Here is a 12,991-nt window from a genome sequence, read left to right as displayed (position 1 = left end):
AAAAAAAAAAAGATACAAAAAAATTAGCCAGGCATAGTAACACATGCCTGTAATCATAGCTACTTAGTGGGCTGAGGCAGGAGAATCATTTGAACCCGGGAGGCACAGGTTGCAGTGGGCCAAGACTGTGCTGCATACTCCCACCTGGGCGACAGAGCAAGGCTCTGTCCAAAAAATAAAATTATATCAATAACAAACTTATTAATGTGTACAGAAAAAAAATTAGAAAGCTATACATAGCACTATATAGCATTAAGTCTACTCATGATAAGATTGTAGAAGGCTGCTGGGCACGGTGGCTCAAGCCTGTAATCCCAGCACTTTGGGAGGCTGAGGTGGGTGGATCATGAGGTCAAGAGATCGAAACCATCCTGGTCAACATGGTGAAACTCCATCTCTACCAAAAATACAAAAAATTAGCTGGGCATGGTGGCGCGTGCCTGTAATCCCAGCTACTCAGGAGGCTGAGGCAGGAGAATTGCTTGAACCCAGGAGGCAGAGGTTGCGGTGAGCCGAGATCGCGCCATTGCACTCCAGCCTGGGTAACAAGAGTGAAACTCCGTCTCAAAAAAAAAAAAAAAAAAGATTGTAGAAGGCTGTCTACATTATATGTTCTTCTATTACTTAAATCTGGTATGTTTGGCCAGGCACGGTGGCTCACGCCTGTAATCCTACCACTTTGGGAGGCCGAGGTGGGTGGATCACCTGAGGCCAGGAGTTCAAGACCAGCCTGGCCATCATGGTGAAACCCCATCTTAAAAAAAAAAAAAAATCTGGTATGTTTATGAGTAGAAAAACTACTTGGAAATAAATCAGAAGACCTTCCTCACTGTGTGGTTTCTCAGGATAATAAAAGAATTTGTAGGTCGGGCACGGTGGCTCAGGCCTGTAATCCCAGAACTTTGGAAAGCCAAGGCAGGCGGATCACCTGAGGTCAGGAGTTTTGAGACCAGCCTGACCAACATGGAGAAACCCCATCTCTAAAAAAAAAAAAAAAAAAAAAACACAGAAAATTAGCCGGGCGTGGTGGCGCATGCCTGAAATCCCAACTACTAGGAAGGCTGAGGCAGAAGAATCACTTGAACCTGGGAAGCGGAGGTTGCGGTGGGCTGAGATCAGCCACTGCACTCCAGCCTGGGCAACAAGAGTGAAACTCTGTCTCAAAAAAAAGAAAGAATTTATGATGTCAGGTGTCGTGGCTCATGTCTGTAATCCCAGCCTTTGGGAAGCCAAGGTGGGCAGATCACAAGGTCAGGAGTTCGAGACCGGCCTGGCCAATATGGTAAAACCCCCACCTCTACTAAAAATACAAAACTTAGCCGGGCATGGTGGCAGGCGCCTGTAGTCCCAGCTACTAGGGAGGCTGAGGCAGGAGAATCGCTGGAGGCAGAGGTTGCAGTGAGCAGAAGTTGCACCACTGCACTCCAGCCTGGGCGACAGAGCAAGACTCCATCTCAAAAAAAAAACAAAAAAAGAATTTATGAGTAGCTGCCATCCATATATTAGAAACAGGTGAGCCCCATCCTCCCTGCCCTACCCCGTAACACACTTGCTCAGCAGCTTGTGGTCTTCACCTCCTGGGAGCAGAGCAGAAAGGAGCTCAGCCCTGGAGTTGGGCAACTCTAACGCCAACCCCACCACTGCCTCACTGGGGCCTCAGAGCCTTTGTGTCTTCAACTGCAAGATGGAAATATTACAGCCTAAAATGGGTTACAGCTGTGAAATGGGTTATGGTGAGAATTAAAAATAACATAAGGCATCATGTGTCAATACAGCACCTGGCACACACAGGCTGCCATTCCACAGTCCCACCTGCCATCACAGACAACCTTCCCAGAATTCAGTGGGGACTCACCTGGGTGAGGGCCAAGCCTCAAGCACCACTGTCTTTGAGGAGGGGCCAGACCACTCAGAGACGCCCCAGGATCCCTGGGACTCGAAGAACCTCCAACACCTGGAGACCCTCCCAGGACACCAGGGTGGCAGAGTGGGCCATCTGCTCTCAGAGCTAGTCCTTAGGTTCAGCCCCAGTCCACATCCCCTGGATGTTTCTCGCAGACAGGGAAGGGAGTCAAGAAATGACAAGCTGCCCAGTCTGTCCCAGAGGGAGACCCCCAGCACGCTCCAGACCCCATGTGGGCCTTTGGGGACTTGGCGTGGCTTCCACACCTGGGCGGCAGGCAGGCTGGCTGCGGGTAAACAGGGCACAGAGAGCCTTTTGTGAAAGCACAAATAAGACCGAGCCGGGAAAACTTCCCAGGCAGGAGGGGAGGCGGGAGGCTGGCATCCCTCCTGTACCGGGGATGGGAAGGCTGGCCTCCAGTGCTCTCCCAGGGAACGGGAAGGGGCCACTCTCGCCAGGCCCTGTCCCCGGAGGTTCCAAGCCTGTGAATCCAAGCACAGTACACGGGTCGTGTGCTTCCTCTGTCCCAGAGCTGGAGGGGGAGGAGAGGTCTCAGCCTTGTCTGGCACACACAGCCTCCACTCTCCCCAGGGCGGGCACTGCCCTGGAGGCCCCCACACCCAGCTGGGGTGAGTCAGAGGTTGCCGGCTGGGGGTGCTGCCTGCCTTGGGACACACCCTCACTTCCTGGGGAGAGAGGGGGGGATGCCAGGGCTGGAGGGGGAGGGGAGCATGTGTCAGTTCCAAACTGCTTTCACCTGGGCTGGGCTCCCAAACAGGTTCGTCCTCAACCTGATGACTATGTGCCTAAGTGATTAAAAAACAAAAAAAAAAAGCCGGGCGCGGTGGCTCAAGCCTGTAATCCCAGCACTTTGGGAGGCCGAGGCGGGTGGATCACGAGGTCAAGAGATCGAGACCATCCTGGTCACCATGGTGAAACCCCGTCTCTACTAAAGGTGCAAAAAATTAGCTGGGCATGGTGGCGCGTGCCTGTAATCCCAGCTACTCCGGAGGCTGAGGCAGGAGAACTGCCTGAACCCAGGAGGCGGAGGTTGCGGTGAGCCGAGATCGAGCCATTGCACTCCAGCCTGGGTAACAAGAGCGAAACTCCGTCTCAAAAAAAAAAAAAAAAAAAAAGAAAAGAAACAATAGGTTCGTCCTCACGCCAACTCGAAAGGGCATGGCCCGCCTTCTAGGGAGAAGGGCAACAGGCGAGGAACACCCACCTGGGCTTCCCCCAGCAGCTCCAGAGCCAAGCACAGAGAGGCAGCAGGTGGGGCTGCAGGCGCAGCCTCAGGACCTGCCCTCGCCCTGCTAGGCTGAAGCAGGAGCACCCAGTTCCTGAAAGTCAAGTAAGTACCCAGCACGTCCTTGCTCCATCTCCCAACCTTCACGCAAACCAGCAAGGTGGCACCCACCTCACCATCATGAGACCATGGGAAAGTCCCTTCACCTCGCTGGGCTTTGGTTTCCTCATCTGTAAAATGGGCTGAAGAGTCTATTCCTTGGAGGACTGTGATGAGGACAGAATGAGGCAGTCCGTGTAAAGCTTTTGGACTAGTGCCTGTCACACAGTAAGGCTCTGGAACGTTCGCTGCTGTTATTATCATGGTAGACTCTATCAGTTCTTTTACGGGTGTGATTTCTGAGGCCCAGAGAAATTCAGTAACCTGCCCAAGGCCACACAGCTAGAAAGGGCTAGGAAGATGCACTCCAAGCCTGACTTTCCATTGTGCCAACCTGCCTCAAAGGCAAGTGGGCCCCCTGGACCTCCCTGGGACCCAAGTCCTTGAAGATACTTCTTGAGATAACACCCTCTTTTCCTTAGGGGTACATGGAAAACGGGGCTCTACAGGGAACCCCATCAGGCCACACTCAGATGCCTCTGATCTCACAGGTACCACTATAAGGAGCTCTGGAAGGGAGCCCAGCTCTGGGTTTAGAGCCAGAAGGCAGTGTTGGGTCTGGACCCTGGGGGCAGAAGGGCCTAGAAGGCAGGCCATTTTATTTTTTTTGAGACAGGATCTTGCTCTGTCACCCAGGCTGGAGCGCAATGGTGCGATCAAGGCTCACTGCAACCTTGAACTCTTGGGCTCAAGCAATCCTCTAGTCTCAGCCTCTAAGTAGCTGGAACTACAGGCACATGCTATCACATTTGGCTACTTTTTTTTTTTTTTTTTGAGATGGAGTCTCACTCTGTCACCCATGCTGGAGTGCAGTGGCACAATCTGTGCTCACTGCAACCTCCACCTCCCACGTTCAAGTGATTCTCCTGCCTCAGCCTCCTGAGTAGCTGGGATTACAGACGTGTGCCACCACACTCAGCTGATTTTCGTATTTTTTAGTAGAGACAGGGCTTCACTATGTTGGCCAGGCTGGTTTTGAATTCCTGACCTCAGGTGATCCATCTGCCTTGGCCCCCCAAAGAGCTGGGATTATAGGCGTGAGCCACTGCAACCAGACTAATTTTTTTTTTTTTTTTTTTGAGATGAGAGTCTCACTCTGTTGCCTAGGCTGGAGTGCAGTGGTGCAATCTCTGCTCACCGCAACTTCCACCTCCCAGGTTCAAGTGATTCTCCTGCCTCAGCCTCCCAAGTAGCTGGGACTACAGGCACATGCCACCACACTCAGCTAATTTTTTTTTTAGTAGAGATGGGGTTTTACCACGTTAGCCAGAATGGTCTCGATCTCCTGATCTTATGATCCACATGCTTCAGCCTCTCAAAGTGCTGGGATTACAGCCATGAGCCACTGTGCCTGGCCACTTTTTAAAATTTTTGTACAGACAGGTCGCTATGTTGCCCGGGGTGGTCTCAAACTCCTGGGCTCAAGCAATCCTCCCATCTCAGCCTCCCAAAGTGCTGGGATTACAGGTGGGAACTGCCTCGTCAAGCTAACAAATATTCATATTTACACATGGAGTCACAGCCACACATGGTTTGCAGGTCTTAACCTGTTATGAACACCAACACTGCCTTCCTAGACAGGTTATGAAACGTGGCCACCAGCACCCCAGAGAGGCAGCAGACGCATCTTCTGCTGAGATTCCAGGGGACTGGGCACTAACCATGCCCTTGGCAGGCCAGGGGTCTGGGGGGTCTGACAGAGGGTGAGCTGCCTGGTACCCCGCTCTCTGGGCTGGAAGGGGGCTGTCCCCAGGGGTCCTGACCCATGGAGCCGGCTGGGAGATTTGAGGTGTCCCTGCAGGGCCAGGATTCCCGCTCGCCGCCCCCGCTGCTGGTCAGTGCATTTGTCATACTGCCCGTCAGAGGGCGTGGGTTTGGCAGCTGTACTGAGGGCACCCAGGTGGCATGTGAAAGCCGTGGAATTTTACAGCCACTTTTTCTCTGGTGGAATGTCGCTCTAGGCGTCAGGCTTAGATTGCAGCAAGCAATTTAATTTTGAGGTTTTAAGCCCTCAAGAGACGTTTAGATGTAGACGAACTTGCTTCGAGATGCAAGACGCAATAGAAACGCATCTGGAAGACAGCAGGGAACATTTGTGGCCAGGAGTAAAAGCCCTTCTAGAAACCTCAGCTCCACACGTCCTTAAGGAGGAAGGTTAAGCCCCTTGCCTTCCCAACACACACACTCATACACACACTCTCTCACACACACACTCATACACACACTCTCTTACACACACACTCACACGCACTCTCACACACTCTCACACACACACACTCACACATACACACAGTGAAGCCACTAAAAAGCAACTGTCTATCCCCGGTCCTTTGGGGAGCTCAGCCCTGCTTCCACACCGAGGACGTGAGTTCTGCAGGAGACGACGGGAACTAAGGCGAAAGAGTGGCCTCTGGTCAACGTTTCTCAGCAGGGTTTATAGCCCACCGGCCTCACAACTGCTGGGGAAGCTTCTTCAAAGTGCAGATTCCTGGGCCTAACCTTCCAGGGCAGACTCTGCAGGTCTGTAGTGGTGGGCCCAGGGGAACAGCATTTTAAATAAGCTCCCAGGTGACTCTGAGGGCCCCCAAAAGCAAGCTCCCAGGTGGCTCTGAGGAACCCCCAGAAGTCTGGGAACTTGAGAAAAGGAAGCAATAGAGGGTGAAGTAGAAAGAGCCCTGGCTGCCAAGCCACACCAACCTGGGTTCAAGTCCTGGCTTTGCCACATATACATTGTATAACCTTGGGCCAGAGACTTCGTCCCTCCGAGCCTTGGTCTGAAAAATGGTAAAGTGATGTCACACACAAGGCTGTGGCAAAGGTAAGGTGGGCAAACGTGTTCAGTGTCCCAGCACGCCGTCTGGCACTGAGACATGGCACGGAGGAGGGCCACGGGCTGTGAAGGTGCTACTGAGGAGGGGGAGCAGCGCACCATCTGTGGAGGGGCCAGCTCCATAGCTCTCATGTGGCATTTGGGAGAGAAAAGAGATTCCTGGGAAAGAACAGAGGAAGTGACATGGGGGAGGGAGAGCGACAGGACAGTGCACCTGAAAAGCACAGGTAACATGTCAGGAGCTCCAGCACAGACCTCGCTCCCAGCGCGATCCTGCCAGATGCCCTCGCAGCCCTGCAAAACAAGGCTGCCATGCCTGTATGGTCGCCTTGTCCAAACCCTTCCAGAGGTCAGCTATGTCCCAACAGAGGATCTTTGGACCCAGGGGGCAGGGTGGGCCCTCCTCCTGCTCCTCACCTGCCCACTGTCAGGGGTAAAACTTGAAAGGAGCATTCCAAAAGGACCACAACCAAGGCTTCCTCCAGGTACAGCAAGGGTAACTGAGTTAGGGTCTGTTTGTTCCTGAGGGATCAGGAAGGGTTGAACTCAGGAGAACACAATGGCAGACTCAATTTGACTCAGCTTAATTCGTGTGTGTGTCCCGAACCCAGATGGCGGGTGGAGGCCAAAGCCCCTCACGCCAGCCCATGTGGTTCACTCCATACCATCCCTGGCAAAGAGGAGGAATTATGATCTGACAAGCAGGACCTGCTGCTTCCTGCTCAGTGCTGCCCAGCATGAAAGACTACAGCTCAGGCCTCCCCTCTCCCGGGGACAGAGTTCCTCAAAACCAACAGGAAACTCCTACAGGGCAGAGCCAGGAGTTGGCTGACCTTGTCCCATAAACAGGAGAGTCGACACAATCACACACCAGGCATTTCCCACCCCCCTCCACTGCTGTAAATGCCCAAACAGCTCAGAATACCCAGGGTGTGATGGGATGGGGCCCAGGGGCTCGAGGGTGCGCCTTCTGCCAGGACCACACACAGCTCTCTCTACCTCTTGCATGGGAAAGAGATCCAGAGGATATCGTTAAATGAAACAAAAGCAAGCTGAGAATCAGCAACTCAAACATGACCAGATTTTTATAAAAATAAGCAAATGGTAATAACAGATGTGGAAGAATGTACCCCTTCTCATTCACACCTCTGAAGATGGATATCAGGGGAGACTCATTTCCTAAATAACATTAAAAAGCCAAACAGGCCTGGCATGGTGGCTCACACCAGTAATCCCAGCACTTTGGGAGGCTCAGGTAGGAGGATCTCATGAGCCCAGGAGTTTGAGACCAGCCTGGGCAATGTAGAGAGGCTCAATCTCTACAGTAAATAAAGAAATATTAGCTGGGTGCAGTGGTGCACGCCTGTAGTCCCAGCTACTTGGGAGGCTGAGGCAGGAGGATCGCTGAAGCCTTGAAGATCCTGCAATGGGTCATGATGGTGCCACTGCACTCCAGCCTGGGTAACAGAGTGAGACCCTGTCCCCCAGAAATATCCAAAAGTATAAAAACATATGATGAATATGCAACTATGTTGGTAATTACCAAAAAAAAAATTACAATTTCTTTTAAAATCCAGGCTGGGAGACTCAGGCCTTTCTTCACACAAAAAAACTGAGGGGAGAGGCAAAGGCAGGGAGGCCTCGGGGCAGAGAACAAAGGACCCTGGCCCAAGATTCCAGGGTCTGGATTAAAGCCGAATGTCCTTGCCTTCTTTTCAGATGAGTCTGGGCAAGTTGTTTCCCCACTCTCACCCTCAGTTTTCACATCTGTAAACTAGAGATAATGGCCACTGCTGAAGCATCCTTGAATGGTCAAATGAGATCACTGACCTGAGTGCTTAGCAAGTTATACAGCTGTGTATACACACACCACCTAGGACTGGGGACTGCCTTCTAGGACATGCGCTCTGCCAAACACCTGCTCTACGTCAACATAGTTAATCCTCTAAATGTCTTAAAGGGAGGTAAGTGCTAAGATTAACACTTTTTTTTTTTGAGACTGAGTTTTTCTCTTGTTGCCCAGGCTGGCGTGCAATGATGCAATCTCGGCTCATCACAACCTTCGCCTCCCGGGTTTAAGTGATTCTCCTGCCTCAGCCTCCTGAGTAGCTGGGATTACAGGCATGCACCACCATGCCTGGCTAATTTTGTATTTTTTTTTTTTTTGTAAGATGGGGTTTCACCATGATGGCCAGGCTGGTCTTGAACTCCTGACCACTCAGGTGATCCATCCACCTCAGCCTCCCAAAGTGCTAGGATTACAGGCATCAGCCACAGCGCTCGGCCGCTAATTTTGTATTTTTAGTAGAGCTGGGGTTTCTCTTGTGTTGGTCAGGCTGGTCTCCAACTCCCGACCTCAGGTGATTCCCCCGCCTTGGTTTACAGGCGTGCACCACCATGCCCAGCCAAGATTATCTTTTTTTATAGAATGAGGAAACTGGCTGGTCGCAGTGGCTTACACCTGTAATCCCAGCACTTTGGGAGGCTGAGGCAGGCAGATCACCTGATGTCAGGAGTTTGAGACCAGCCTGGCCAATATGGTGAAACGCCATCTCTACTAAAAATACAAAAATTAGCCAGGCGTGGTGATGGGCACCTGTACTCCCTGCTACTTGTGAGGCTGAGGCAGGAGAATCGCTTGAACCCAGGAGGCAGAGGTGGCAATGAGCCAAGATCACACCACTGCACTCTAGCCCGGGAGACATAGCGAGACTCTATCTCAAAAAAAAAAAAAAGAATGAGGAAACCAAGACTCAGAGAGGTACAAGGACTGGCCCACAGTCACTCAGCAAACACATGACAGCCAAGACTCAAACCCAGGTCTGATGGCAGTTCCTAACCAGTGCATTCTCCTGCCTCTGGGAACTGTTTTCCAAAGCACAGGCCAAGAAAACCCAGTCCCCAAAGATGTCTATATGATCAAATAAGTGTGGAGAAACATGACTCGCTAGTTCCCTTATCACGGTCAGCTCAATCCGTTCAAGGCTCTCATAAGTCCTGTGGCAAGGACAACAAGCAGTCTTCGTTTCCCAGAATTACCAAACCTCTGTGACCAAAGAAACTGGTGTCTCACAGAACACACTTGGGAAACGTGGTCCACACTTTTTGGGAAATGTGGTCATGAGGCTGCATTAGCAACCCGGGCTGATAAGATCTGGGGTGAGGGAGACGAAACAGAGGTTTGCAATGAAACAACTCAGCATTCAGTGAGTGCAGCAAGCAGACATTACTCAGCGGGAGAAGGAGAAAGAGGGTAATTCTGCTGTCTGCCACTCTGCCCTGTACCTACAGCAAGAAGAGCAAAGGACTGTGGGAATGAAGATGTTGCCCTTTGCTCCCCAGGCTGGGAAGGGCACTTGACCGGAGCTGGAGCTGGCCTGGAAGGAGGGGGGCCTAGTCCTTACCCCAGGGACGGCTCTGCTATCTGCGCGTCGGCTGTCGGTGCTGAGGCTGGCCCGCGTCGGCCTGGGCAGGGTCCTGGCATTCCTTTTGCTCCATGGACGCTGCCTCCCTGCAAGGAAGCGAGAGCTGCAGTCAGTAGGCCCATGTGTGACTGTCGCAGTCACCTGCTGCACTGCCAGCACTTGCTGAGAGCCTGCTTGGTACCAGGCCCTTGGCTGGGCTCTGGGGTGACAAAAGAGGATTTTTTTTGAGACAAGAGTCACAGGCTGGAGTGCAGTGGTGCAACCTTGATTCACTGCAACCTCCGTCTCCCGGGTCCAAGTGATTCTCCTGCTTCAGCCTTCGGAGTAGATGGGATTTCAGGCATGCACCACCAGGCCCAGCTACTTTTTTTCTTTTTAGTAGAGACAGGGTTTCACCACATTGGCCAGGCTGCTCTCAAACTCCTGACCTCCAGCAATCTGCCTGCCTCGGCCTCCCAAAGTGCTGGGATTACAGGTGTGAGCCACCGCGCCCGGCAAACAAAAAAGGTTCTGACGGAGCACCTCCCTCCAGAACCTGGTCTACTGAAGAGGTGCCAAGTCAACAGCGACAGTCTGAGAGCTCAGGGCTCTGCTGCAGGGAGGCCAGGAGAAGCACTAGAGCCAGACTAGCAGGGTCAGAGAAGGCTTTCTGGAGGAGGAGTTGTCTGAGTGGACTCCTAAGAGTAGATGCTGGAAAAAGCATTCCAGGCAGGAGAAACAGCACATGTTTACCTGGAGGAGAGAGGACATGGCATCCGGAGAAGGCTTGGGGGCTCGGCATGGCTAGATCCAGAGCCAGAGAGGGGAAGGGGCAAGAGATGAGCCACAGTGGGGTGGCTGGGACAAGCAGAGTCCAGCCTCTGCCCAGATTCCAACTCAAACACCAAATCCACTCATCATCTCTGACAGTCAGCCAGCCTCCAATGAGCAACTACTCCATACGTGCCAGGCACTCTGTGCAGAACTGTGCGTGGGAGTGTCAAGGTGGGGAGAGAGGTGTGATCACTACAACATAGGTATCAGGAGCCAGGAGCCGGGAGAGTGGCCTAGCCACCGGAGAGGGCCAAAGGATCGGCAGGAGTTACCCAGGAAGGAGGAGGGCAGAGGCACACAAAGACACCCGGATCGAGCTAGGAGGGATAGCTGTGCTTCCATCATTTCTACCACCGGGTCTTTACTACACTGACTGAGTTCCAGGCCCTGTGCTGGGAGGACAGACGTGGAAGATGGTCTCTGCCACCACAAGAGGTAGGTCAATAAACCATCAATTCCACACAAGGTGGTGGTGACTAGGCAGTAAAGCACCTACAGCTATCTAAGCACAGAGGCCATCCAAGCCAATCTCTACCTCATTCTACCCTCCACATCAAGGATGGGGCACCCACTGAGGCTCAGCAGTCCAATCACCTGCCCATGGCAGAGCCAGATCCAGAACTTGAGCCCCTGGACTCTCTGTCACTGATTATTCTAGTCCCTCCTCTTCCAGGAAGCATACCCTGACCACCTCCTACATAACCACCCAGAGCTAATTCCTTCTTCCTCTGGGCTGCCTCTGTAATATGGTGGCCACAGTGTATCAGAATTTATGTGTCTTCCGGTATGCCTCTCCTCCCAGACTGCAGTTCTCAGGAGGCCGGGGCTATGTTTTCCCAGCCACCCCAGGTCCAAGATGGGCACTTTCTAAAGGATGGCTGAATGAATGAATGAATGAGTCGAGGCATGAAGAGATGGTGTGTTGGGCTCTAGAGCCCTGCATCCATCCCACCTGAATCCCCAAGACGTCATGGCCCATCAGTGTGTGCCTCAGTTTCTCCATGTGAAAACCTGGAATTACCTCTACTCTAAGGGGAGGAAGTCAGGAATCAGGCTGATTTCCCTCCAACTCCTATAGGCAAGGTCCAGGCCAAACCAGGCAACAACTCAAGGTCTGGCCACTTGCCTGAGTTCTGACCCACGGGAGTGATCCCCAAGAACCCAAGTCCAGAAAGGCCACTCAAAGTTTGCAAAGGAAACAGCTTCCTAGTGGGTGTCCCTAAGGGATGGAGAATCACCTCACCTAGTCAAGTTCTGGGAGGAAGTCACAAACCTTTCCTGCAGCCCCTGCTGTGTATCCCATGGTCCCTAGAAGGTGGGGGGCATCAGACCCCAGGCAACGAAGCCCTGAGACCAGGAAGACAAGGAAGCAGAGACCAGTCATTCATCCCTGGCATGTCCACAACAGCCGGTCCTCCAGCACAAGTCATCATCTGTCCTTGCCTCCCTTCATCAGCCAGAGGAAGACCTGACCTTTACGGAAGCAACATCTGTGAGACTGAGCAATCAGCACTGCCCAGTTGCTCCAAACCAACTCCCAGTGCCCCTTCCCCTCCACAGGAAGCATCAGCAACAGCCCATCTCCTCCCTCTTCCTCCAGTCTGTCTGTTTGCCAGTTGGTCTGCTCCAAAGGGCGGAATACGGTTTGACAGGGATTAGGAGTACTAACAGACGAGGTAGAAGACGCCCTTGGGAACTTGGGGCTCCCCCCGTTCCCTTCCTCTCACCAGGTGCTCTCCCTCCACACCACATTCTCAAAAGGCTTCCCTGAGGCAGGGCAGGGGAAGAGGAGTCAGTGGAAGTGTGGCTCACCCAGAAACCACCCACCCTTCCAGCCAAGTCTCCATCAGGAGGCGGCTACCAGACAACCCCCGACCCATCTCTCCTTCCCAAAAAAGGCAACAATCCTTATCGGCTGAGAACCGGCAGACCTCGGTTCACTCCAGTCCAGATCAAGGGGAAGAAGCAGTCGGCGAAAGCAGCAGCATCATCATGAACTCCAAGAACCCCAGCGATGCCCCTTCAGCCTGGGAGCCCAGTTTGCTGAGACTCCAGCTCACCTAGGGCTGGACCAGGCCCGGACCTCACTGGATCTGGCCCTCGGGCCATCCTGGATGCACAGGACTGGGACAGGGTCTGGGGTCTTAGATTCCGGACAACTCTTTCCAGATATCCCATCCCAGACAGACCCCAAGGGCCAAACCGGGGATCTTGCCCCCAAGTCAGGGCACTGTCCCCACCGGAACAAGACGAAGGAGGGGTGCAAGGGAAGAGGAGGGGGGCCAGGAACTCTGCAGAAAAGATAGCTACGGGAATCTTTGAAAAAGAAATGGCAAGGAGAGAGCCCAGAGGTGGAACCTCTAGAAAGGGGAGAGTGTGTGTGGAGGGGTGAGGATTTGGGGGGACCCAGGGGATGACAAGGGGACACAGGGGAGCCGAGGCGGAAACTCCTGGTTTCTGGAGCACAAGGAGGCACAGGGGTGCCTGGGAGGGGGCTCGCGCGCCGCGGAGCCGGGGAGAGGGTGGGGCCCCGGAGACCCCGGGCACGGGGAAGTCCGGAGGTAGGTCGAACACAGCGGGAGGCCCCCAGGGGGCCGGCCCCGAGACAGAGCCCC

General features: G+C 53.3%; 1 protein-coding gene across 4 annotated transcripts in view; it reads right to left on the bottom strand.

Annotated features, from left to right (window-relative positions):
* Positions 1–12,991, bottom strand: part of LRRC8A (leucine rich repeat containing 8 VRAC subunit A) — a 41,696-nt gene that overhangs the window by 28,484 nt on the left and 221 nt on the right. Inside the window, exons 1-2 of one of the 4 annotated variants that reach the window (XM_074395427.1) lie at positions 12,437–12,875; positions 9,543–9,649 (exon numbers count right to left, since the gene is read on the bottom strand). The gene's annotated coding sequence lies outside the window, so the exon portion shown is untranslated. Of the gene's footprint in view, positions 1–1,855; positions 3,017–9,542; positions 9,650–10,295; positions 12,273–12,436; positions 12,876–12,991 lie in introns of those variants that run through there. The other 3 variants (XM_074395428.1, XM_003940025.4, XM_010350759.3) reach the window with 3 other exon arrangements.

The sequence above is a fragment of the Saimiri boliviensis genome, chromosome 2, assembly GCF_048565385.1.
Source record: "Saimiri boliviensis isolate mSaiBol1 chromosome 2, mSaiBol1.pri, whole genome shotgun sequence".
Taxonomy (NCBI): domain Eukaryota; kingdom Metazoa; phylum Chordata; class Mammalia; order Primates; family Cebidae; genus Saimiri; species Saimiri boliviensis.
Note: the sequence above shows the minus strand (reverse complement) of the source record. Positions and strands in the feature narration are given on the sequence as shown.